At 33.5% G+C, this 12,873-nt stretch overlaps 1 protein-coding gene across 1 annotated transcript in view; it reads right to left on the bottom strand.

Annotated features, from left to right (window-relative positions):
* The window catches only part of LOC127698280 (uncharacterized), a 102,131-nt gene extending 95,027 nt beyond the window's left edge, over positions 1 to 7,104 (bottom strand). The window contains exons 1-2 of the mRNA XM_052201674.1: positions 7,006 to 7,104; positions 1,686 to 1,834 (exon numbers count right to left, since the gene is read on the bottom strand). The gene's annotated coding sequence lies outside the window, so the exon portion shown is untranslated. The remainder of the gene's footprint in view (positions 1 to 1,685; positions 1,835 to 7,005) is intronic.
* Between the last annotated feature and the right edge of the window lie 5,769 nt (positions 7,105 to 12,873).

Below are 12,873 nucleotides of genomic sequence, written 5' to 3'. Positions count from 1 at the left end.
TACCTGTATAAAAGAACATTTTCGAGAAGTTCCGAGAATCTTGTTTCCGGAAATATCCGAATGGCCCATAGAAGTTACCAAAACTCACCAATTTTTAGGCGTTCAGGGGGTTCACGCATAAAATCCTTTCTTGTCTGAGAATTAGCATACTCTCATGTCTTGCATCATAATGCAATAAATGATAGTTTTCATAAGGATATACCTTCAAAACACCACTCATGATTGTCCAATTATCAAGTTTTTGTTTAACAGTTAGATTAGGCAGAAATTTTAGTTTCAGATGAAATAAAAATCAAATTAAATCAGAAATCAGCATGCTTAAAAGGTCATGGTAAAAGGTAAAAGTCTCTTGTTAACAAAATAAGGCGGGAGTTGTAGGTGAATGAAAGGTCTTTATTTCAGAAAACTTTTACAATTCAGCCTTAAATAATTAAATGTGAATCATCTTTGAAAAGAGTGCATTAGCTTTAGCAGTTTGTCGTTCATGTACAATCCTGTCAAAATTCAGTCAGCGCCTTGTTTTCAAAGGATGCACAAGTTCACACAAACAATGGCGTAAGTTCACTGCAGAATTTCAACTAGACTTAATTAGTGGTAAACATATATTGTTTTTTAAGAAGTCCATGTGTACTGAGGTATTATTCAATGTAATTTATACCTTTTAAAGTTTTAAATAATCTTAATTATACAGTTTTTCATGCAAAAGAGGTAGGGTCATTTCCCCTGGACTATTATCCACCAGATACCAAAGAAAAAGGATGTAAACAACTATATGTCACCGTACGGCCTTCAACAATGAACAAAAGCCATACCACAATGTAATTCACGAGAAACAATTCAATAAGAAAACCAAGGGACCTCAGTGAGATTTTAACAACATTATGAAATATTTCTGCAGACATTACTAAATTCCAATTGCCTAAAAAGTTAATTCATGTTGGTGAAGGATTCCAATCAATGCAAAATATTACAGCAAATTAAACAAAAACATTTAAAATTTGTGATACTGTTTAAAACCTGACTCAAACAGCAATGTACTGCGCTAAATAACATTATCATTTAATGAATAAGTATATCATTATTTCAAATTTTTTAATGTATAATATTTACTCTTCAGTAAGCCTTATATACCTCTTTCTATATATTTTCCATATCTGCACTTAAAGAATACATGTAGAAAAGATAGTTACTTGTTTCTTTCCCTACATTACAAAACATTTAATCCATCAACATAATATCAACTGTCTATTGAATATATTTTACTGATTGTCACACTGGTATCAAACTGAGCTATTGACAGTTTACTGTGACAAAGTACACAACCATGGGTATAACTATATAGTAAATCAGTCTTTTATATTGGAATGTTTTAAAATGAAAATCCTAGTGATGAAGAAAACCCACGTATACAAAATCAAAAATTGACCATCGTGTAAGATAGAAAAAAATCTCACCATTTTCTGAGTTTTCCTGATATTATCTGGCTATTATCATAAAAATAGGACAGATGCCCACATTAATTAATTATAGATTGTATTGTTAGGGTATGTTAAAGAAAGATCGTGGTCATTAATAAATAATGAAACGTCAAATCAAAAATATTTTGTAAATGGCAAACTTGTGATTTACCTGTATACAGCAGACAGAAATCTTTATACAATGTAACGATTTGAAAATTAGCTTACCTTAAATGGTGTGTTTCCATGGAAATGCGTAAATCTGTCGATGTTATTATATTTATATTATATCAGCCTATATTATTTTCTATATTCATCTCATAAACGCGCGTGTACATCTGTGTATAATCCCTGTAAAGATCAATTAAGACAGAGACCTACAATGGAAGACTACATTAGGAGACGTAAATATCGACGTTTTATCACAATTATAACACTATACACAACTTCAGCCACACAATAGATTTACATTTGTAACTTTAAGTAGCAGTTCAGAATTTGTAGTATTTGACAAAAGTTTTATTGCTTTACTTTTATGGTATACACGTAAACACACTGAAGTAGTCATAAATCAATCTTCAAATTTTCAATTGTATTACTTGTATTTAAAAATTTCATCATCTCAATTTTTGCGACATCATGTTTCATCTTTTATACGCTGCGGCAGCATCATATTTATAAAGAGTTATTTCCATTTTCATTTAAGCCCTTTTATGTGAAATATAACCCAAAAAGTCGGTTTCATACTCCTTGTAAGAATAAGTTTCAATGACCAGTTTGTCAGACAATTTCTTACTACTTTGAAATGAATAAAAACTGTATTTCGAGGTTTGAAAGTTAAAAAAATCGGACTTGAACAGACATACAAATTGTTTTCGCCTTTTAAGTACAAATTCGACGTTAAGTCTCATTCGATTGTGTCTTAATTCAAGAAAAGAGGACGGGAGAATGGCTACAACAATTGGAACATATCTGTGCGGTCTATAACAACTCATAATGGCGCCCGTAAAACTTTTGAAAAAATTACTTCAAAAATGATAGGAAACGCAATCTCTGGAATATTGTATCAACAGGGAGACACTTCAAGACGACTCTTAACAATTTAGAGCTTGATACTTGTTCATTGCAGACCATATCGACTTGGGAATCTTGAGACCTCGTTAAGTTGCAGAGTTGTTGTCTCGTTGATGTTTACAACGCGGTCGTTTTATTCATAAACACAGATTAACATTAAAAGCAGTAATACACGCTTCACTTTGTAACATAGTAATCAAGAAGCAAACTTAGACTGAGGAATGAAACAAAGCATAACAGGAAATTTCCAATGTGAATTCAAATGAATAGGGAAACAAAACTATCTTTCTATCCGCCTTAAAAGAAAAAAATAGAGTACAAAATATGATAAAAGTAAAAATGTCGGAACTCTCCACTTCCCCATATCATATAGGACGCTGTAGACATTGAAATAAGACCTACTTTTTTATTTCTTTTTTCGTTGTCAATAATGTGAGTTTATATTGTTCGTGTAATCACTACTTACTGTACATTACTGTACATATACCAACATATAGGTACCCAGGTAGCTATACGCTGGTTTTTGTACAGTAATGTTGTTTTTCTTAGACAATGAACAGAGAACCAGGCCAATGGTACCTATATCCGGTGGTGATGATACACAGTGGTAATAGTAATAACAAAGTTAATGAAACGGAAAAAGACTGAACTACTTAAAACTTGTTTTCCTTGATTTTTGTTACATGTATTGGTAATACGAGATATTAAAATCGGCGATAAAATAAGAGGGGGTCTGTAATAACAAATAAAACCCTAAGGTACCGTTTTTACAAAATCTACTGTGTTCGTCGAATTGCAGTTTGTAAAAGACGTAAAAAAGAATTAACGAGATTCTTAAACAATACTGTCAAGTAAATTTCTTTTATCAGCAATCTAAAGGTAACAGGTACGTAAATTGGCAACCTCACAAAGTTTTTGTTTTCAAGGAGTTGAGGAAATCTCTATTCATAAGCGAATTTAAAGGTTCTAGTTGACAGAGGCCTAGCTAGAACGTTATGTATGTAAATATCGCAAAAAATATCTAGTATATGATGACTTTAAATTGCCTTTCCTATAAATTTCTCTTTAAAGATAATAAGTTGTTGCAGCATGTCCATTTTATTGATATAATAGTTATGGGGGTTCTATAGTTTCATGTTTTTCATCATATATATGAAGATTTCAATTCAGACATCACATTAGAAGGAAGGGACGTCAATTTCGACTAATGGAGGCAGAATTAGAGTCCAGTATAGAGGAGCCAAGAGGATTCTGCACTGGAAAAACATCGCTAGGTATAAGTTCTGATTTTTTTTATAATCGAAACTTCTTCGAATTGCAAAACGGCGGCATGCCCCTATCCAACATATTGTTTCTGTAGTTGCAATCTAAATTAAAAATACGAAATTATGCATCAATGTTTCAAAATTCGTTCAGCATCAATATCTCAAATCTATAAACAACCTTTTCTCTTTCTTTCTAGCAAGTATACTGTGCCTTTCAGCATGTCATGTTCTTAACTCATTTTAACCATTTCAAGCTTATATGAAACAGTTTCTTTTACTTTTTATATTTTATTGTATACTATTTTGCTCGAAGGTGTGTGAGATTTTAAGAAGAGTGTATTTTCAGTTTATCTTGAAATTTCACAATGAACTGATCTAGCAGCTTCTGTAATTGATGGTCAATGGTCACTTGTGTCATTTGTAGTTAAGCGATACTAATGATATAGTTTTACAGACATTCACCCCATGATTTTGTCTAAAAGGTTCGTTATACAACTTAATTTTCACAAATATTTTAAACTTCGTCCAGTCAATAAAGTATTCCGACGGACAATTAATGTATCTAAGTAGGGTGAAATCTATAGGGGAATGTTAATGAGTGTAAAGGATTGATTAGAAAAATATTTCAACAATTTTGCATGTAATAACAAGACCCAAAAGTTATCCATTGCTGTTCGAGACAATTTTGTCACGTAATCGGAAATTTTACAAGGTTTTTTTTAACTTTTGCAGTGTTTTGGCTTACCATATTCCACTCCTTTTTTAGCTCACCGGGGCCCGAAGTGCCCCATGTGAGCTTATGCCATCACTTGGCGTCCTTCGTCGTCCGTCGTCTGTCGTCGTCTGTCGTCGTAAACTATTTCAAAAATCTTCTCCTCTGAAACTACTGGGCCAAATACCTTCAAACTTTAACTAAATGTTCCTTAGGGTATCTAGTTTATAAATTGTATCCGAAGTTTTGATCCATCGACAAACATGGCCGCCATGGCTAAAAATAGAACATAGGGGTCAAATGCAGCTTTTGGCTTATATCTCAAAAACTAAAGCTTTTAGAGCAAATCTGACTGGATACAATTGTTCAATTGGTCAAGATCTATCAGCTCTGAAATTTTCAGACGAATCGAACAACCCATTATTGGGTTGCTGCCACCGAATTGGTAGTTTTAACAAAATTTGCAGTTTTTTGTTATTATTTTGAATATTGTTATAGATATATATAAACTGTAAGCAGCAATAATGTTCAGCAAAGTAAGATCTACAAAAAAGTTATTGTGACCATAATTGTCAATTGACTCCTTAAGGAGTTATTGCCCTTTAAAGACAATTTTACACAATTTGTTCATCAAGTTTGCTAACATCTAAAAATCTTCTCCTCTGAAACTACTGGGCCAATTACCTTCATAATTTAACTAAATGTTCCTTAGGGTATCTAGTTTATAAATTGTATCCGAAGTTTTGATCCATCACAAACACGGCCGCCATGGCTAAAAATAGAACATAGGGGTCAAATGCAGTTTTTGGCTTATATCTCATAAACTAAATCTTTTAGAGCAAATAAGTCGGAGTAAAATTGTTTAATTGGTCAAGATCTATCGGCCCTGAAATTTTCAGACGAATCGAACAACCCATTGTTGGGTTGCTGCCACCGAATTGGTAGTTTTAACAAAATTTTGCAGTTTTTTGTTATTATTTTGAGTATTATTATAGACATATATAAACTGTAAGCAGCAATAATGTTCAGCAAAGTAAGATCTACAAAAAAGTTATGTGACCATAATTGTCAATTGACTCCTTAAGGAGTTATTGCCCTTTAAAGACAATTTTACACAATTTGTTCATCAAGTTTGCTAACATTTAAAAATCTTCTCCTCTGAAACTACTGGGCCAATTACCTTCAAAATTTAACTAAATGTTCCTTAGGGTATCTTGTTTATAAATTGTATCCGAAGTTTGTATCTATTGACAAACATGGCCGCCATGGCTAAAAATAGAACATAAGGGTCAAATGCAGTTTTTGGCTTATATCTCAAAAACTAAATCTTTTAGAGCAAATGTGACACGGGATAAAATTGTTTAATTGGTCAAGATCTATCGGCCCTGAAATTATCAAACGAATCGAACAATCCATTGTTGGGTTGCTGCCACCGAATTGGTAGTTTTAACAAAATTTTGCAGTTTTTTTGTTATTATTTTGAATATTATTATAGATATATATAAACTGTAAGCAGCAATAATGTTCAGCAAAGTAAGTTCTACAAAAAAAGTTAATATGACCAAAATTGTCAATTGACCCCTTAAGGAGTTATTGCCCTTTAAAAACAATTTTACACAATTTGTTCATCAAGTTTGCTAACATTTAAAAATCTTTTCCTCTGAAATACAGGTGAGCGATTCAGGCTCTTGAGAGCCTCTTGTTTAGATTCTTACAATTTGCTGAAATAGTTCGAAATTCTAGTTTGAGCCATCCTTAAGCCCTTATAAATATTAAGAAACAAAACATTATGTTGTTATGATATACCCGGATGTTGCCCTAAAACTATAAATTTTAGCAAAGATTGACAGTTTGACTTGTTTTTAAATGATGCTCGAGTGAAATATATTCTGAGGATTTCGATCCTACCTCGGTGAATGTAAAATATGATTGAATTGGTTTATATTTATTCTCAAGGCTTCATCCAAAAGATTTGACAATTTAACATGGGAAGCTTCTAAGTTGTGTTAAATTGATAGGTTTTTGGTTTTTTTTTTCGAAAATTAATTCAATAAATGTTAATTTTGAAAAAAAAATCTATTTTCCTACTGTGTGACAATCTGATTCATAAAAAATGTAAGTGCAATATTTTAGATTTAAGTCTGAGATAGCTGTGACGTCTAACGGCCTGTTTGGAGACTGATTGTTCTCATCTCTAATTTTGTTTTAATCTGTATTGTCGTGCATCAAATAAAGTAGCTTGTGTCAAACATACTGATGTGGATAAAACCATTTGGACACTTCCATTGTAGATGGAATGACATTTAATGGATGACATGATAGTGTGTTCTGATCAACAGAATTTTCTGATTTAGCTAAATATAGACGATGTAGAAATAAACGATCTGAAGACATTTTTAATGGAAATTGTAACTTAATTTAATGTTAGGTTCCAGATGCAAATAGAGAAAACTGATTGTCAAAAATTGTATGAATATAAATATATAAAGTTACTTACTTTTTATATTTCGTCGATAAAGGTGTAAATTGTGAGCAAAGCGATTTGTGTATGCATAAAACGTATATTATTTAAAATTTATCCTAGACATTTAAATTCATTGTAACATTTGGAGACAATACCGCGTAGGATAAAACCTGTGTTTGAAACTAACTATAAATGTGTAACCTCACACTGATTTTATCTGAATTAAAGTTCACAGTAGGAAATTTAATAAAGATAGAAACGATTAGTCTTTGATTTGACGGGAACCCTTTTATCAATGGCGTCCGAATTTGGACACCCCGAGTACTTGTATCTTAAAGACAGCGAAAAATTCGTCAAGGAATAAGTTTACTCTTATCATCAAAGATTTTGTATATTCTCAATAAAAAGACCAATAACGCTTTGAGAGAAAAAAATTGTCCTATATTGCCCTATTTAAGCACTTGTTAGTCAATTATATATTCAGTAAAAAAATTGTTAAATTATTTACACATGATTGAAAATTTCTCAAGCTAAAATGTGTACCTTATCAGAAGTCATCCGAAATCGGAGACTTCATATTATATGTTTATTTCTGTAAAGTTAATATTCTGCCAGCTTCAAAAGCGTTTGTCATTGTGTGTCATGTGTATCTAGACCCATATATGCAATTTTGCTTTAAACAAAGTTTTGTGAAATTTTATTTTATAGATTTTATGTTTTTCCTATACAAAAAGAGTCATTTTGGCATATTGAAATTCATGAAAATCTAAAACTTCCAGACATAAAACTGAAACAAATGACCAAAAAATAAACTAAGTTTTCTCTACTAGCTTCACTCGACCAAGATATTTGGGCATTTGTTCTTGAAATTCTTATTAATGCGCACCTGAATTGGAACTACATTTTGTACTTAGTAACAGTATCGTTAAATTGCTTGGTCTATCAATTGCTCTTCAAAACCTCTACTTACATTATATTTATTAGCTACTAGTGATTGTGAACTACATTACACGGATCTATAGGGGTTCACGCAATAAACCTATTGTATCAAGGTTACTAAATTGTGAACCTTTAAATCAATTGTTACGCTCACCATTACGAGTTGGTTGACTGTTGCAGAATATCTTTGTCACAACTGACAACTGATCCACTCCATTTAGCCACAACCCCGCATTATTTCATCGTTTAGCACTGATCACCGGGGTTTACCTTGACATGATTACACCAAAAGTGTAGCAGTTACTTCCGGGCTACCATTCTGGATAACCTCGGTTTGGTGTAGGGTTCGTGTTGTTCAACTAGTTCAGTAGCTATAACCCGAATAATTCAGTCCTTCACCGTGATCGACTCTCCCACTCGCTCGTTAATGTAGCCATCGTAGAGCAGTGGAATATTACGGAAGCCCATAGGGAACCTAAAAAAAATAAATTATATCGTTATCTCAATATATATGTCTCGTTATTTCGATTTAATTAAATCGTTATCTCGATATAATTATATCGTTATCTCGATATAACTATATCGTTATATCGATATTTATTTTGTTTATCTTGATAGGGTTAGTGTTAGGGTTAGGGGAAAGCGGTGAAAAAATTACCAAATACCATTCCCGTTCGACTGGATATGGGGAAAGCGGTAAATGGTAATTATTTTGCGGTAATGTGTCCCTTTTTTGCGGTAATTGGTCATTCCTGATTATTTTTATTTTCGGGAATGCGGTATAATGGTAACTTTTTTGCGGCAGAAGTCACCCAAGTGCCCAAAAAATTTCTAAGTACAACATTTTTTCGGGCCTCTTTTTATGTTGAGTTTATTTCATGTTTTGGACCATTTTGAGCATTTTAAGCGATGTTTCACGTTACACTTTGTTTCTGTTGATTTTTCCCTGTGACCTTTGATCTTGTGCGCATTCTTCATTTTTTATCACAATGCTTAAAGCTGTTTAAAATCATCTAATAAGATGCTTCTCTGGAATTTTATCCTCGCGAAAAAGTACTCATGGGCTCATTAAACTGTAAATTTTATACCAAAGTTGGGTAACTATTACCGCTTTGCGATTTTTTGTTTCATGAATTCTGAGAACAGTATTTTTAAAAAAGAGTGGGTTTTTTGACAAGTTTTTGACCGCTATGAGCTGTCTGTGTCCCAAATGACAACAGACCCTCTACCGTTGTCAAAGAAACCTTTCCTTCGTTCTCAAAAGTGACTTTCGTGAGAAACACGGCGGGTGTCCTGCAAGAAGCAGTCTTGCTTACCCTTCCGGAGCATCTGAGGTCGCCCCAGTTTTTCGGGGTCCGTGTTTCTCATTTGTTTTTAGTTTTCAATGTTATATGTTGTTGTTTGTCCTCGGTTGTCAACACTTCTTTTTAGAGTAACCATTTACCGCGAATCGCTTTACAAATCCACACGCTTTCACTCACAAAAAAGAACAAATACACATGCACAAACATACTCATTCACAAACAAATACCAACACAAAAATGCACCCATCAATGTACATAAATGCACAAAGTAATATACACTCACTCTCACACACAAATACACTCACACGTAAAAAAACCCAAATGAACACACACAATCACACACATATACACATACACATAAGCATATATACATACACATATACACATACAAATACACATATACACACATATACAACATACACATATCCATACACACAATCCCGTATACACAAAACACATACACATATACATATATACATATACATATACACACATATACACACATACACATATACATATACACTATATCGAGATAACGAAATACCTATATCGATTTAACGATATAAATATCGAGATAACAATATAAATATATCGAGATAACGATTTAATTATATCGAAATAACGATATATATATATATATATATATATATATATATATATTGAGATAACGATATAATATTAATTATTTAGGTCCCCTATGGGCTTCCGTAGAATATAATGACTGAATTATTCGGGTAACAGTAGCTACCTTTCTGGATAACCTCGGTTTGGTGAAGGGTTCGTGTTGTTCAATTAGTGCAGCTGCTGCTACCGGATTACCTTTCTGGATAATCTCGGTTTGGTGTAGTGTTCGTGTTGTTCAATTAGTACAGCAGCTTCTGCCGGGTTACCTTTCTGGATAAACTTGGTTTGGTGTAGTGTTCGTGTTGTTCAATTAGTTTAGCAGCTACTGCCGGGTCACCTTTCTGGATAACCTCGGTTTGGTGTAGGGTTCGTGTTGTTCAATTAGTTCAGCAGCTACTGCCTGATTACCTTTCTGGATAACCTCGGTTTGGTGTAGGGTTCGTGTTGTTAAATGAGTGTAGGAGTTACTGCCGGATTACCTTTCTGGATAACCTTTGTTTGGTGAAGGGTTTGTGTTACTCAATTATTGTAGCAGTTACTGCCGGATTACCTTTCTGGATAACCTCATTTTGGTGTAGGATTCGTGTTGGTCAATTAGTGTAGCAGTTACTGCCGGATTACCTTTCTGGATAACCTCGGTTTGGTGTAGGCTTCGTTTTGCTAATTAGTGCAGTAGTTACTGCGGGGTTACCATTATGGATAACCTCTGTTTGGTGTTGGGTTCGTGTTGTTCAATTAGTGTAGGAGTTACTGCCGGATTACCTTTCTGGATAACCTCGGTTTGGTTTAGGGTTCGTGTTATTCAATTAGTGTAGCAGATACTGCCGGAATACCTTTCTGGGTCACCTCGGTTTGACGGAGGGTTCGTTCTGTTCAAATAGTGTAGCAGTTACTGCCGGGTTACCTTTCTGGATAACCTCGGTTTGGTGTAGGCTTCGTTTTGCTAATAAGTGCAGTAGTTACTGCGGGGTTACCATTATGGATAACCTCTGTTTGGTGTTGGGTTCGTGTTGTTCAATTAGTGTAGGAGTTACTACCGGATTACCTTTCTGGATAACCTCGGTTTGGTTTAGGGTTCGTGTTATTCAATTAGTGTAGCAGATACTGCCGGATTACCTTTCTGGGTCACCTCGGTTTGACGGAGGGTTCGTTCTGTTCAAATAGTGTAGCAGTTACTGCCGGGTTACCTTTCTGGATAACCTCTGTTTGGTGTAGTGTTCGTGTTGTTCAATTAGTGTAGGAGTTACTGCCGGATTACCTTTCTGGATAACCTTTGTTTGGTGTAGGGTTCGTGTTTACTCAATTATTGTAGCAGTTACTGTCGGATTACCTTTCTGGATAACCTCGGATTAATTTAGGTTTCGTCATTGCTGAGAAACTGATGACAGTATTAATCAAAGTACTGAAGTACTGAACATCGGATGACAGCAAGTTCTGGTGGATAGTCACAGTCACTCGTCTCAGAAAAAATAATATATCTCAATACCTGAAAGTTAGGTTAAGGTACATAGATTTATTTTTTTTCTGAGACAAGAGAATTCAACTTCACCGTAATTATTATCATATTGTAGTGATATAATCATGGGACAATCATGTGTTATCAGTATAATCTGGTTTGTTGTTATATATTTTATTAATATTTGTACAACAGTTATATATATAGCAGATCATCTATATATTTCTCACGACAAAACATTTTCATATTATTTATCTATGTTCTTAAAAAATATTTTCATGAGTATTCATTGAAGAAATAAATTTATAACAAGCGGTATGGAATTTTATTTATCACACGATAATATCTTCGTATTTATACGAAATACGTTCGGTTATCAGTCAAAAACTTAAGTCACGTGAGTAGAAATGTCTGCGGCAACATAACACCGGAATGCCCTCAAGGTTATCCGCTGTATTAATGTTGCTGAATATCATATTTTGTTTTTCGTTTATTATTTTGTACATAAATCAGGCCGTTAGATTTCTCGTTTGAATTGTTTCATATTTGTCATTTCGGGGCCTTTTATTGCTTACTATTCGGTATCGGTTTTGCTCATTGATAAAAAAGCGTACGGTGACTTATTGTTGCTGACCACCTTAATGAAAATAACACAATATAAATCTTGTGCGTCCGAAGCGCTTTTCTGTATTTACCTTCATCAGGATCGCTCAAAAAAAAATATGTTAAAGCAAGGGATGTATGAATACATAGACACGTCAGGAGTTACATGGCCAAAAGGGACCTAAACATCATAGTCAAATTCATTTAAGGTCAACATTGCATGAGGAGCTGGAATCTTAGTTTCTTCATAATTTTTAAATTTATTAGCAGGAAATTTTAGAAAAAATATGCCATAAATCATGTCTTTACCGAAACACTGACTACTGAGAGGATGATACTCTCGGGGACAAACAGTCCACCAGCAGTGGTATCGACCTAGTGCTAGTAAATGAAAACTTCTCCCACCCGAAAGTAGAACCTACATGCATTTCTATAAGGACAAACGTTTCTCCTTGTAACTGTATATATGTTACAATGAAGTTGTAAATCGGCAGTTTTAGGAATTTTGTAAATCCCTGAAATTGTTAGGAATTTTATAGAATCAGTTAAAATATTGCTAGTGATTTTGTAAAATCCCCTATTAACTGTTTAACCCATATACATGTTATTTCTAATTTAGAATAAAATTTCATTATACTGGAACAAAATGCTATACTTGATCTATAACGTGTCATGGTGTAAACTAAATAACAAATAGCAAGTCACTATCTTCAAGCATGATGAAAAAAGGTGTGGAAACTGATTATTTGAGTGAATTTTCCAAGGACCATAACTCTGCACAAAATCATCAGACCGGAACAAAATTCGTATTTGATCTGTAACTTGTCATTTTAAAACTACATACCAATTATCAAATCAAAATCAAAATAGTCGTGTGCATGTGAGTAAGAATGAGCGAATGATTGGATGGGTGTGTAGTCAAATTACATTCGTATTTCTTGTCTTGTACATATTGTCTTGTCTTGTGTTATTATT

Source organism: Mytilus californianus, unplaced genomic scaffold, assembly GCF_021869535.1.
Source record: "Mytilus californianus isolate M0D057914Y unplaced genomic scaffold, xbMytCali1.0.p SCAF_1, whole genome shotgun sequence".
Taxonomy (NCBI): Eukaryota; Metazoa; Mollusca; class Bivalvia; order Mytilida; family Mytilidae; genus Mytilus; species Mytilus californianus.
Note: the sequence above shows the minus strand (reverse complement) of the source record. Positions and strands in the feature narration are given on the sequence as shown.